Raw genomic sequence first — 14,741 nt, 5'->3', positions numbered from 1 at the left:
ACAGGAAGAAATAGAAAACCTGAACAGGCCAATAACCAGGGTGAACACTTACTATTTTATTTACAGCTGTAAACACTCAGTAGACTATACTTTGATTAAAAACTAATCTGTGGGGATCCCTGGGTGGCGCAGCAGTTTGGCGCCTGCCTTTGGCCCAGGGCGTGATCCCGGAGACCCGGGATCAAATCCCACATCAGGCTCCCGGTGCATGGAGCCTGCTTCTCCCTCTGCCTGTGTCTCTGCCTCCCTCTCTCTCTCTCTGTAACTATCATAAATAAATAAAAATTTAAAAAAATTAAAAAAAAAAAAAAAAAAAAAAAAAAAAAAAAAAAACTAATCTGTGGGGTACCTGAGTAGCTCAGTCAGGTTAGCATCTGCATTCAGCTCAGGTCATGGTAAGCATCTGCCTTCAGCTCCCTACTCAGTGGGGAGTCTGCTTCTCCCTTTACCTCTGCCCCTCCCCCCCACTCATTCTCTCTCTCTCTCTCTCTCTCTCTCTCTCAAATAAACAAAATATTTTTAAAAACTGATTTGTATTTTGAAGATGCAGCTTAGAGCTCCTTCTCTTAATCTTTTATCTTAAGATAAGTAGACATTTGCACATCAATTCCACTGCATAAACTATGTCAGAAACACAAGGATCCTGTAATGTTCTCTCTCTTTCTCACTGACCTACTTAATAAGTATTTTTTAAAAAGATTTTATTCATTTATTCATGGAGAGACACACACACACACAGGCAGAGACACAGGCAGAGGGAGAAGCAGGCTCCATGCAGGGAACCTGAAACGGTACTCGAACTCGGTACTCGAACTCGGGACTCTAGGATCACGCCCTGGGCTGAAGGGAAGTGCTAAACTGCTGAGCCACCCAGGGATCCCTTACCTACTTAACAGAGAAGAAATTAGGAGGAACCATTGCCAAAGAGATAAACTTAAGGAAGCACTTTCTATACTCTTTTGGCATGGTCAGTCAAAATAAAATGTAATTTGTTTTGTCATTCAAAGACCACCCTTCCCACCACTTGTCAATGGAGAAAAAAATCACTAAATATTCAATTTTGTTTGAAGATAGTGTGATCCAAAAATATTGAGGAGCATCATTCAGATATGCAGACAATGCACATCATCAAATTTTGAAGAAAATATTTAATCTTTCAGAGAGCCTTCCCTTCCCCTTCCTTCCTTCCTGAAGATGGTACCAGGGTAAAAGAGGGAAGGATTTTAACTTATCTCCCTGACATGACAAAAAGCCAAAGTCCTCAGATTTGATACTCTCTATTCTTCTAGTCTCTGGGATAAGATTCTTTGTAAACATTGGGTGTGATTAACCCTGCTCACAGTCATGGCTGAAGTCTCTGATTCAGTTAGTAATCTTATCTCTTAATTTGGTCAGAACAATTGGACCTCAACTTGGTCTCCAGTGGTGACAAGTTACTGATTGCAATTGATCCACCACAGCATCTGCTGGCTTGAGAGCTGCGGTGAGCCCCTTTTATCAAGCCTTCAGGGCTTCCCTCTGTCAGAGCCCATTATAAGGCCAAGTTCCTAGAGTCTTGTTTAAGTTTGAAGGGAGAGGCAGCCCAAGATGTGACCTTTTCTTTTTTTTTTTTTAAATATTTTTTTTTCTTTATTTATTTATGATAGTCACACAGAGAGAGAGAGAGAGGGGGGCAGAGACATAGGCAGAGGGAGAAGCAGGCTCCATGCACCGGGAGCCCGACGTGGGATTCGATCCCGGGTCTTCAGGATCGCGCCCTGGGCCAAAGGCAGACGCCAAACCGCTGCGCCACCCAGGGATCCCCAGATGTGACCTTTTCAATGGAGAGTGAAAGCATTAGTCCTCCTCTCAGCCTTACCTTATCCTCTGTGGACCCTGAAATACTTTCATTCTCAGGACTCAGGGAGGCCTGCTCCCAATAGTATGTGCTGCCTCATAGAGCACTCTAGTCCCAAGTACATGCAGCCCACTGGTTGAATCCAAGCCATGGCCCCCCAAAGGGTCCTGGACCCCCAGGGATGGAGAAGACCCTGATCAGAGTGAGGCATCTTCAGAAGAAGAGTCAAGAGTGGATCAGGAACTCTCAAGAGAGAATGAGGCTGGGTACCAGGAAGATGGGAACCCTTCTTTTTTTTTTTTATTTTTTTTAAATTTTTATTTATTTATGATAGTCACAGAGAGAGAGAGAGAGAGAGAGAGAGAGGCAGAGACACAGGCAGAGGGAGAAGCAGGCTCCATGCACCGGGAGCCCGATGTGGGATTCGATCCTGGGTCTCCAGGATCGCGCCCTGGGCCAAAGACAGGCGCTAAACCGCTGCGCCTCCCAGGGATCCCGGAACCCTTCTTTTCTTCTCATTCCATCTGCTTGCAACTGCCAGGGAACTCCTGGAATCCCTGAAGGACCTTACTCTGAGGGAGGAGATAGCTCTTCTAGCAACTTTTGCCACCATTGTACCTCTCCAGTTTAGGGGGGAAGATGAAGAGTTGGAAGAGGAATATGATGAGGAGGAACCTCTTAAGTTCCCCAGTGATTTTTCACGTGTGCCCAGTGGGAAGAAACCTCCAACCCAGAAACAGCGGCACCACATTCTGACCAAGGAGGATACTCGGGAGGTGGATGCAGAGATCCCAGATCCTCTGGCCCACATCGGCTGGGCCAGAAACAAAGTCAGACAGATAAGCGCAGAGACCTGGGATTATGGGGAGCAGAAGAACTGTGTCAGCTTGGACAGGCAGGCTTCTGGTGGCTGATTGAACTGCTGGTATTGGTGGTAGAGTACTTGGAAACTTGTGACCATCTCATCTATGCATGCAAGCAGCTGAAAGGCAGTGATGTGGACCTTTTTCGAGTCTGGTTGGGAGTCTGAGCAGGGCGGCTGAGGGCCTGGGCCCAGGTGATGTTCCAATTTTTGAGCCAACGATGTTGCTATGGGGCAGGGCTGTTCACCTGTTGTCTTAGGCTACTGGTGCTTTGCTACTCCTGGTTCTGGCCCTCTTGTTGGGCTGTCTACAGTTTGGTGGGACTGGATGACCGGTTAGGCTGGAGGGGTAAAGCCAGTTGGCTCTTTTTTTGGCTGGGTTTTCCCACCTTGCAGCATTGCCTGATTCTGTTAAGAGATAGCAGGCCATTGCAGCAGTTGGTAAAAATGTTTCAGTAGGGTTGGCTGGAGTTGCCTTGGGTCAAGCCAAGGACTAACAGGCAGGAGAATGCACCTGTAGCTGGTGGTCACAACTACCAGCCTTAAGAAGAAGTAGCTCGACTCTTGACCATGGCTGGGGTTTCTGAGGATAAGCTAAACCCTTTTCATGTGTTGGGGGTTGAAGCCACAGCATCAGATGTTGAACTGAAGAAGGCCTATAGGCAGCTGGCAATGATGTTCATACTGACAAAAATCATCATCCCCGGGCTGAGGAGGCCTTCAAGGTTTTGTGGGCAGCTTGGGACATTGTCAGCAACCCTGAAAGGTGGAAAGAATATGAAATGAAACGAATGGTAGAGAATGAGCTAAGCTGGTCAGTGAATGAATTTCTGTCCAAGCTGCAGGATGACCTCAAAGAAGCAATGGAGAAAAAAAAAAAAAGAAGAAGAAGAAGAAAGAAGAAGAAAAGAAGAAGAAAGAAGAAGAAAGAAGAAGAAGAAGAAAAGAAGAAGAAGAAGAAGAAGAAGAAGAAGAAGAAGAAGAAGAAGAAGAAGAAGAAATAATGAATACTGTGATGTGCAGCCGATACCAAGGAATGCATAGGAGGTTTGAAATTGACCAGGAACCTAAGGAGGAGGAGGAGGAGGAGGAAAAAGAAGAAAGAAAAGAAGAAAGAAGAAATGAATACTGTGATGTGCAGCCGATACCAAGGAATGCATAGAAGGATTGAAATTGACCGGGAACCTAAGAGTGCCAGATACTGTGCTGAGTGTAATGGACTGCATCTTGCTGAGGAAGGAGACTTTTGGGCAGAGTCAAGCATGTTGGGCCTCAAGATCACCTATTTTGCACTGATGGATGGAAAGGTGTATATCACAGAATGGGCTGGATGCCAGCATGTGGGAATTTCCCCAGATACCCAGAGTCCCCTATCACATCTCCTTTGGTTCTCAGATTCCAGGCACCAGTGGTCGGCAGAGAGAAACCCCAGATGCCCCTCCTGCTGACTTTCAGGATTTCTTGAGCAGGATCTTTCAAGTAATCCCAGGCTAGATGTCCAATGGGAAATTATTTGCAGCTCCTCAGCCTGGCCCTGGGGCCACTGCAGCCTCTAAGCCCAACAGCACACTACCCAAAGGAGAAGCCAAACTGAAGTGGCGGAAGAAAGTGAGGAGGCCCTTTCAATGTTGACACCCCTTCTCTTCTTTCCTCAGATCAATGTCAGGCAGTCAGAAGAGCTGTGTATAGCACAGGATGGAGTTTTGATTGTTTATTTTTATTTAAAAAAGAAAATTTTAATCTCAAAAGAAAGAAAATTAATCTTACCTAGGTCTTCCCATAACCAGTTACAATCACCCCTCAGACAAATGAATGCATAGTAAAAATTAAATTAATTGTAGTTCACAGTGGAAGCCATAAAGAGACTAACCTGTTAGTTCAGAGAGAACTGATTGATAAAGAAATTGTGTTAATAGTGTCAATTTGTGAGAGCAAAACAGCAACCAGAAAGAACACTGTGATTTCTGAAATTGTGTACCTTAACATGTTCTATTGACTCTGAGTGTTTGGGGTGGTGGTAGAGGTCCTCTGATTGTTTTCATTAGTAGTAGAATATATGACTATAAACTCTGACAGAGCACTATACAAAAGCTTTCCATCCCTAGAGACTTGATTTATCTTTTAGGGTCAAAGAACAGATGGTGATAATACATGGTTTATATGTATATTTTTTGATTTTTTTAAAAATTTCTAGTCTATGGTCATTCTTAATAAATCTATTTTTCTAGTCAACAGTCAGATTCACTTACCATATAATTCTCTATTGCAACTATTCTTTTTTAATTTTGTTATTTATTTATGAGAGACAGAGAGAGAGGCAGAGACATAGGCAGAGGGAGAAGCAGGCTCCCTATAGGGAGCCTGATGTGAAACTCAATCCCAGGACTGGAATCATGCCCTGAGCCAAAGGCAGACGCCCAACCACTGAGCAACCCTGGTGCCTCTCTACTGTAACTATTATAGAACTATGAAGGAAATACTAGGTATGAAATTTGAGCATTGCCCTAATCAGAAGAGAGAATTGAAAATTTTCATAAGCTTATTTAAAATGCTCTAGGGTCTTTAATAAAAGTGCTAACATAACACAAAGTATGCTATTTAACATATTTACACACTAAATATCCCCTAATGTCATACAAATGCTAGATGTTACCAGAAACTGGTTTATAGTCCATGTTATTAAAATCTCATATTTCCCACTTCATAAATAATTTCAGAGGCACTTTTCGCCAGCAAGTGACTATAAAGTGCTGGTATTTTTTTTATCCTTTTTAAATACATTTCAAAATTTAACACAGTGGGAAATTGCTCCTCTGTTGGAAATTACATATAGATGTGCTAAGCAAATGAAATTGAGTTGTCTTTGAAATCGAATATATTAATTTCTTCCAGTTTTATTGAGTTACAATTAACAAATAAAAATTTTATATATATATTTTTAATTTTATGTATTTAAAGTACACAACTTGATGTTTTTGTAGGCTTATATATTGTGAAATAATCACAGTTAGGCTAATAAACATATCCATCACCTCACATAGTTATCATTTTCTTGTTTTGTTTTTGTGTGTATGGTAAAAGAACACTAAAGATCTACCCACTTAGTAAATTTCAGGTATATAATACAGTATTGTTAATTTTGGTCACATTTTGCATAACTAAAAATTTATACCCTTTGACCATCACCTCCCTGTTTTTAACTCCCCCTAGCAACCACCGTTCTACTCTCTGTTTTTATGAGTTTGATTATTTATATTCCATATGTAAATGAGATCAGGCAGTATTTGTCTTTTTGTGTCTTGCATATTACACTATTTTCACAAATGGCAGGATTTCCTTCTTAATACATACACACACAGAAATATTATATTTACCACATTTCTTTACCCATTCATCTGCCAGTAGAAATTTAGGTTTCTTCCATATCTTGGCTATTGTGAATAGCGCTGCAGTGAAAATTGGAGTGCTGATAACCCCTTTGAGATGCTGGTTTCCTTTTCTTTTTCTTTTTCTTTTTTTACTTATTTGACAGCGAGAAAGAGCACAAGCAGGGAAAGCAGCAGGCAGAGGGACAGGGAGAAGCAGGCTGAGCAGGGAACCTGATGTGAGGCTCGATCCCTGGACCCTGGGATCATGACCTAAGCTGAAGGCAGATGCTTATGCAACTGAGCCACCCTGGTGCCCCAAGATACTGATTTCATTTCTTTTGTATATATACCCAGAAGTGGCATTGTGGTTCACTTTTTATTTTTTTTTTAATTTAAATTCAATTTGCCAGCATATAGTATAACACCCAGTGCTCAGTCTATCAATATTTTTTCATTTTTTGAGGAACCTTCATATACTGTATAATGGTTTTAACAATTTACATTCCCATAAATAGTGTACAAGGGTTCCCTTTGTTCCACATTGTAGCCAACACTTGTTATTTTTTGTTTTGCTAATGGCCATTCTAACAGGTGTTAGGTGATGTCTCATTGTAGTTTTAATTTCCCTTTTCCTGATCATTAGTGAAATTGAGCACCTTTTCATATACCTATTGGTCATTTGTATGTTTTTTTTTTTTTTTTTTGAGAAGTATTTATTCAGATCCTTTACTTGGTAATTTTTTAATCGGGTTATTTGTTTTTCTGCTATTGAGCTGTTTGAGTTACTTATATGTTTTGGATATTAACCACTTATATGATATATGGTCTGCTATTTTCCCCCATTCTGTAGGTTACCTTTTCATTCTGTCATTTGTTTCCTTGGCCATGCAGAAGCCTTTTAGTCTGATGCAAACCCGCTTGCCTATGTTTTCTTTTGTTGCCTGTGCTTTCAGTGTCATATCCAAATCATTGCCCAGACCAATATCAAGAAGCTTTTCCCCTATGTTTTCTTCTAGTAGTATTACAGTTGCAGGTCTTAGGTTTAAGTCTTTAATCCATTTTACGTTGTGTTTTGTATATGGTATGAGTTAAGGGTTCAATTTCATCTCTCTTTATGTGTATATCCAGTTTTCCCAACACAGTTTATTGAAGAGACTACCGTTTTGCCATTTTGTTTTTATGGCACCCTTATTGAATATTAATTGAGTATGGAGACATTGATTTATTTCTGGGCCCTATTCTGTCCAATGAGCTATGTGTCCATCTTTATGCTAGTACCATATAGCTTTATGATGTATTTCAAAATCAGTGTGATGCCTCTATATTTATTCTTCTTGCTCAAGATTCTTTTGGCTTTTTGGAGTCTTTTGTGATTCTATATGAATTTTAGTAATTGTTTTTCTCTAGTTCTGTTAAGAATGCCATTGAGATTTGGATAGAGATTGCATTGAATTAAATTTGTAGATCACTTTTGGTAGTATGGACATTTTAACAATATTAATTCTTCCAATCCATGAATATGAGATGTCTTTCCATTTACCTCTACTTTAATTTTATTTATGATGTTAACTAAAGCAAATTAAATTCCATACTGTAGGATGTCAACCTGATTTAAAACTTGTAGTTTAATGTTAAAAATAAATATTGTTTTAAATAACACATTAAAAAAAAATAACACATTAAATTAAGTTAACAAGGGCAGCCCGGGTGGCAAAGTGGTTTAGCGCCACCTGCAGCCAGGGTTGTGATCCTGGATACCTGGGATCAAGTCCCACGTCGGGCTCCCTGCATGGAGCCTGCTTCTCCCTCTGCCTGTGTCTCTGCCTCTCTCTCTGTGTCTCTCATGAATAAATAAATAAAATCTTTAAAAAATATTAGATTAACAATAGGTTAATCAGCTTGTATCAATTGAATGATCAAGTTACATTCGTTTGAAGATGACTCATTTATACATACAAACCACGGAGTATTGTTGATTTCACAAGTGTACTTAATTTCATTTAGCTTACATACACATATAAACAGATCACAAAATATTTACTATATCTGTCCTAAATATCCATTTAATAAAAATACTGCAAGTATTACCACTTCAGTAATTCTCCTTACTTCTCTAACTATAGAAATAATTGGGGTCTTTTTTCAATGGCAAGTTTATATTATAGAATGTTTTCAAGGTTTCAGATTTCAAACAGCAGTGAATACTATTCCAGGCAGTAATTCCTCAGAAGCATGGTCATAAAGGGGTAGTAATTATAAAAGTCAATCCATTGACTCTCTAATGATCTCACATGCCTACAGTGACACTCAAAATTTTTTGAGCCTTGGAACAATGCCATGAATAAATTGGTCTTTTAATCAGAACCTATTCAACCAGACAGATCGACAATTGAATTGAATTTGAAATCAGTTTAGTTCTGTCAGCATAACAGTACACAGTCTTCAGCGAGTCTTCTTTACTTTGTGTATCAGTCAAGAGTGGCAATGCAAGGACCTAAAACAGTGGAATTAGGACTGTCTTTATACAACTAAATTGATTTTAGAAACCAACATATCCAAAGAATCCTTTAGCATCAGCAACATAGAGTAAAATGTCTCATTAATCTGGGCACAACCTGTTGTCTCCTGAAGCAATGTCAACACAGACTCTAGTGGGATCCCTGGGTGGCACAGCGGTTTAGCGCGCCTGCCTTTGGCCCAGGGCGCGATCCTGGAGACCCAGAATTGAATCCCATGTCAGGCTCCCCGTGCATGGAGCCTGCTTCTCCCTCTGCCTATGTCTCTGCCTCTCTCTCTCTCTGTGACTATCATAAAAAAAAAAAAAATAAAAGACTCTAGCAATGGTGTCTTAGAATAAAGCATAATGGCAGTACATATGGAGTTGCAGGTCATTATGTTGTATGCTGCAGTGATGTAGTCATGAAGGAAACTCTGAAGAAGGCATCTCACTGCATATAGAAAGCCTACCAAGGGAAATGTCGATATCTTAAACTGGACTGATAAGTCTTAGTATCACAGAGACCAGGTGAGTGCATGGTTTTAAAATACATCTGGGGATCCCTGGGTGGCTCAGCGGTTTTAGCACCTGCCTTCGGACCAGGGTGTGATCCTGGAGTCCTGGGATCAAGTCCCACGTCAGGCTTCTGCATGGAGCCTGCTTCTCTCTCTGCCTGTGTCTGCCTCTCTCTCTCTCTCTCTCTCTCTCATAAATAAAATCTTAAAAAAAATAAAATACATCTGAAGGGATACCTCAGTAGTTGAGCGTTTGCCTTTGGCTCAGAGCGTCATCCTGGAATTCCGGGATCGAGTCCCCCAATCGGGCTTCCTGCATGGAGCCTGCTTCTCCCTCTACCTATGTCTCTGCCTCTCTCTCTTTCTGTGTCTTTCTCATGAATAAATAAATAAAATCTTAAAAAAAAAATACATCTGAAAATTCTTGGACACTCTGCCCCTCAAGAGATTACTTCTAATTTCTCACCTCACTCCCTTTTGAATATAGAAGGGCCTTAGTTAACAACATCTAATAAAGAGAATGTAGCTGAAGTGATGCTATATAACTTCTGAGGCTAGATTAGACAAGGTTGTAAAACTAACAAACTGGCTTGCTGAGCATACTTCCCTTTTGGAACAAAGTACTACAGTATATAGAAGCCTAATCCACATAGAGAGACCATGTGTAGGTTTTTCTCTTGTTAGCCCCTGCTGAAGTCCCAATCAACAACCAATATCAACCACTAGATATATAAGAAAGGCTTTGAGATGGTTCCAGCTTCAGCCATCATTCAAGTACAACATCATGAGAGATTCTAAGTCAATCTCTGCCAAGCTGAGCTCAAGGCAATCCCTAAAACTGTAATGGAATAATAATTAACTTTTAATTTTTTTTTGTTTTTTTTTTAACTTTTAATTATTATTCCTGTTTAACACCACTATCTACAGACCACATTGTTAATCAGGAAGAGATAATTGAAACAATGGGACATATACAAGGGTAGTAGCTTTTATTTTATTTTATTTTTTTTTTTAAAGATTTTATTTATTTATTCATGATAGTCACACAGAGAGAGAGAGAGGCAGAGACACAGGCAGAGGGAGAAGCAGGCTTCATGCAGGGAGCCCGATGTGGGATTCGATCCCGGGTCTCCAGGATCGCGCCCTGGGCCAAAGGCAGACGCCAAACCGCTGCGCCACCCAGGGATCCCAGGGTAGTAGCTTTTAGAGATGACTTGTGAGAACATTCCTTCTGAAGCTAGCAGGTTTCCCTGTTATCATCCAAGGATTAAAGCGAATTTCGTCTCCATCAGAGACAATGAGATATAAATCATGTAAAAGAATGAGAGATTGAGAATAATGGCCACCTGCCTTGTGTATTGTTTCCATAATATGGAGGAAATTGATTTGTTGAAATTTAAGAAATGGATAAAAAGTAATAATTTTTCCATTCATGAGAGTGTAACTTCACCCTTTGTCATTAGTATTCTAAGCACCTTGACAGGTATAGTATTCCAGTACATAGGGTATATCCATATATAATACTACTATAGAACTAACCACTTAATCATATTTTGTATATTAATCTATATGCTTATACTCCATGCTTTTTTAAAAAAAGGATTTGGGTAAACTTAAAAGAATATGGAAGATCAGAAAATGAATGAGTTTAGAAAAAATTGTGGCAAGAGAAAACAAAATTTAGGGTTTGTACAAAGCATGCCCATGAATTAGGCTAGAATCCACTCAGTTATGACTTAACATGCGTGGGCCAGAAATTTGTTCTATATACAGTATTAATGTTCTATATATAGTATTAAGTTTAGACAATTATATAATTCAAAAGGCCCAACAAATCAAATCAAATAATTACTCAAGAGCACTTGCTCCTTGAACTACAAAAATGTGACATTTTTCCTGAGGGGACTGTCCAAACATAAGACATTATCACTATAATGAATCTCTTTTCAATTATTATGTTAACAAAGTCCAGAATATATATTTCATTTTGTTTTGTCTTTCTTTTGTTTTTCTTTCTTATGGTTTAAATGATGTGATACCTTTTTATTTAAGAAAATAGGAAATCATAAAGTAAGTTTTTTCCACACGAAAAATCAGGGAAGGCTTTCTGTGATGGAAAAGTGTGACACTGTTGCCATATGTTGAGCAATTAAAAGTTATGTTTTATCTAGAGAAATATGTTTGAAACATGAATAATGGTGGGGATGGAGTTGAGAGGTTCATTCCAAAAAAAAAAAAAAAAAAAAAAAGGAATGATAGAAGGGTATCTAAGCTAAGGCTCCTCTATCATTTCGGTCATATTAAAGATAAGATATATGTAACCAGGTTTTTGTCTAGAAATTTCCTACATTAATGCTATTGGGTATACTTTGGAAGTAGATGAAATTCATGAGGTGAATTATCGTTGCAAACTCTGAATTTTTCATCCCTATCTCTACCTAAATTCTACACAGAATTCTCTCTACTAAAAAGTTTGGCTGCCAGAAGTGAAATGTTAAAAAAGGAAGAAAATTCTGTCACTAACAGTTTTCTCAGAAATATGACAATAACAACTTCCTGCATTTTGTATAATTACATTCATAATTAGAGGGAAAATGATCAAAACTTTTTACTTATAAGCCAAACCCATTTCCTAAAGGTCATATACATTGACTAATATTAGGATTTAAAAATGAAAACATTGTGGCTTCTTTATACTTTGTACAAGCAGAAAATTAACAGTGAGGTAAAACTAAAACAAGAATAATTGAAAATTAATGAAAGACTGGTGGCTGCAGTGGGGAGTGTATTGACAATGGGTCTTTCCAAGAAATCTGTGATTTTGCAGTGCAAGTCTCATACCTGCCCTCCTCACCACAGTTCCCTGTGTTCGTGCGAAATGATGTCACAGTCCTCTGGAGAGACCAGATCCTCTCCCCTGACTTACTGCTGTTTCGGTATGGCTGTTTGGAAATATGTTCCTGTTGCTGCCACGATCTCCAGATGCATTGGGAATATTGATTTTTCATTGTGTTCTTTCAAACTGGCCATTTCTCTGGCAGTCTATTTCAGTGGATGTAGTAGAACAAATTGTATTATCCAAACACAGGGAAATAAAATCACAGCTGGGCGGACTCTCAGCAGCAGGTATCTCATCGTGAGTACTCCGTACTGTCTGGCTGATTGTGCCCTAAGCTATCAGAATGCCGAGAAACTTCTGTCACAGATCCCACTGTGAACTGGAATGACAGGACTTCTGTGATCTCAAATGAGAAGACTCGGAGATTAGTCTCTGCACGGCCCTTGAAGCCTCCTTTCCTCAACCTAACCTTGCTCAGAGTTTGAGTTGGTGACATGTTTACCTTTATTCTCTTCCCTTAGGAAATAGTGACATTCTCCTCCCTCACTACTGTGAAAACACCGGTGCCCAGGGTGTTTATTGGTCCCTTCATATGCAGCACTGTGGCATACAGGTGGGTTATTTTGAGAGAGGCACAGGAAAATTCTCTTTTGCCCAAATAAATGTTTCTATTTTATTTTTTTTCTATTTTATTTTAATTTAATGAATGGAATGTGGTAAAATAATTGCATAGGGTAAAGTGGCAATGTTAAAGTCGTGATATATTTTTCCCTCCATAAATCCAATATGATGAATAATGTGAGCCTCACTAAATGGCAGACACTCTCTTGTTGGAGACCAAGAGCATCACACATTTTGAACAGGAGTGCAAGTTATAGAGCAAAATATGCCATAGTGAGGGTGGGTGACATTACGAAAATAGCAAATAACAGTTATCTGAGTGGGTTTGTCACCCTAGCAAGATGTGATTGCCCTTGTTTCTGTCATGCCTACTTCCAGACTTTGACTCATGTCTTTACTGTACTCACCAAGCTGAACTCCTAAGTGAGGCCCAAGATGTTCTATAACTAAACTGTTTTCAGAACAAATGGCATAACCCATAACAAATTAGTACTGGCTTATAACCCAAAATATAAAACAAATATCCATGAGTCCATACTAAAATAAATAAATGATTGAATAAATACATTGGGGAAAAGAGACAAATCTTCTATATCAGAAAAGTAGTGTATTTCCCTACACACTACTACTTATACCTTACTGTCCAGAACTGTCTGAGAAGGGGACCTCTCATGGCAAGGGATCTTGGAGAAGCAAATATTTAAGCTAAACATGTTGCCTGGACAACATAATGGTTTTCTTACCTATGTTTTCTTTTAGGAATTTTTTGGTTGGGGTCTCACATTCCCATTTTTTTTTTAAAGATTTTACTTTTTGGGATGCCTGGGTGGATCAGTGGTTGGGCATATGCCTTCGGCTCAGAGCATGATCCTGGAGTCCAGATTCGAGTCCCACATCGGGTTCGCACGCTCTCTCTCTCTCTCTCTCTCTCTCTCTCTCTGTCTCTCATGAATAAATAAATAAAATATCTTAAATAAAAAAAGATTTTATTTATTTATTCATGAGAGACACAGAGAGAGAGGCAGAGACACAGGCAGAGGGAGAAGCAGGCTCCCTGCAGGGAGCCTGATGCAGGACTCCATTCTAGGACCCTGAGATCATGACCTGAGCTGAAGTCAGACAGTCTAATACTGAGCCACCCTTTAATTCATTTTGAGTTAATTTTTGTATATACAGTAAGATAGTGGTCTATGTTTTATTCTTTTACATGTGGCTGTCCAATTTTTCCAACACCATTTATTGAAGAGACTGTCTTATTTCCATTATATATTCTTGCATCCTTTGTCATAAATTAATAGACTAAATAACTGGTTTTATTAATGGACTCTCTGTCCTATTCCAATGATCTATATGTTTCTTGTTGTGCCAGGACCATACTGTTTTGATTACCATAGCATTGTAGTAGCTCTTGAAATCTGGGATTGTGATACTTCCAGCTTTGATCGTCTTTCTCAAGATTGCTTTGGCTATTCAGGGCTTTTTGTGGTTCCATACAAATTTTGGAATTATTTGTTATATTTCTTTAAAAATGCTATTAGTATTTCAATAGGGATTGCATTGACTCTAGATTGCTTTTGGTAGTATGAACATTTTAAAAATATTCTTCCAATCCATGACATGCCTTTCCATTTGTGTGTATCATCTTCAATCTCTCTCATCAATGTCTTATAGTCACTGCTGTGGTTAAATTTATTCCTACATATTTTATTCTTTTTGGTGTAATTGTAAATGGGATAGTTTTCTTAATTTCTCTTTCTGCTAATTTGTTATTAGTATATAGAAATGCAACAGATTTCTGAATATTAACTTTGTATATTTCAGCTTTACTGCATTCATTTATTCTAATAGTTTTTTGGTAAGGTCTTTAAGGTTTTCTAAATGTAGTATTATGTCATTGCAAACAATAACAGTTTTATTACTTTCTTACCAATTTGAATGCCTTCAGTTTCTTGTCTGATTCCTACAGCTAGGATTTCTCGTACTATTTTGAATAAAAGTGGTAAGAGTGGATATCTTTGTCTTGTTCCTGATAGTGGAGGAAAAGCTTTCAGTTTCTCACCATTGAGGATGATGCCATGTATGGGTTTGTGAGTTCGTCATATATGGCCTTTATTATGTTGAGGTATGTTCCATCTAAACCCATTTTGTTGAGGGTTCTTATCATGAACGGATACAAGTGAATATATCATTTGTATTTTGTCA

General features: G+C 38.9%; 1 pseudogene; it reads left to right on the top strand.

Annotated features, from left to right (window-relative positions):
• Positions 1-938: 938 nt before the first annotated feature.
• LOC144307677 (dnaJ homolog subfamily C member 14-like) lies at positions 939-5,366 on the top strand (annotated as a pseudogene).
• The last annotated feature ends 9,375 nt before the right edge of the window (positions 5,367-14,741 follow it).

Source organism: Canis aureus, chromosome X (assembly GCF_053574225.1).
Source record: "Canis aureus isolate CA01 chromosome X, VMU_Caureus_v.1.0, whole genome shotgun sequence".
NCBI lineage: Eukaryota > Metazoa > Chordata > Mammalia > Carnivora > Canidae > Canis > Canis aureus.
Note: the sequence above shows the minus strand (reverse complement) of the source record. Positions and strands in the feature narration are given on the sequence as shown.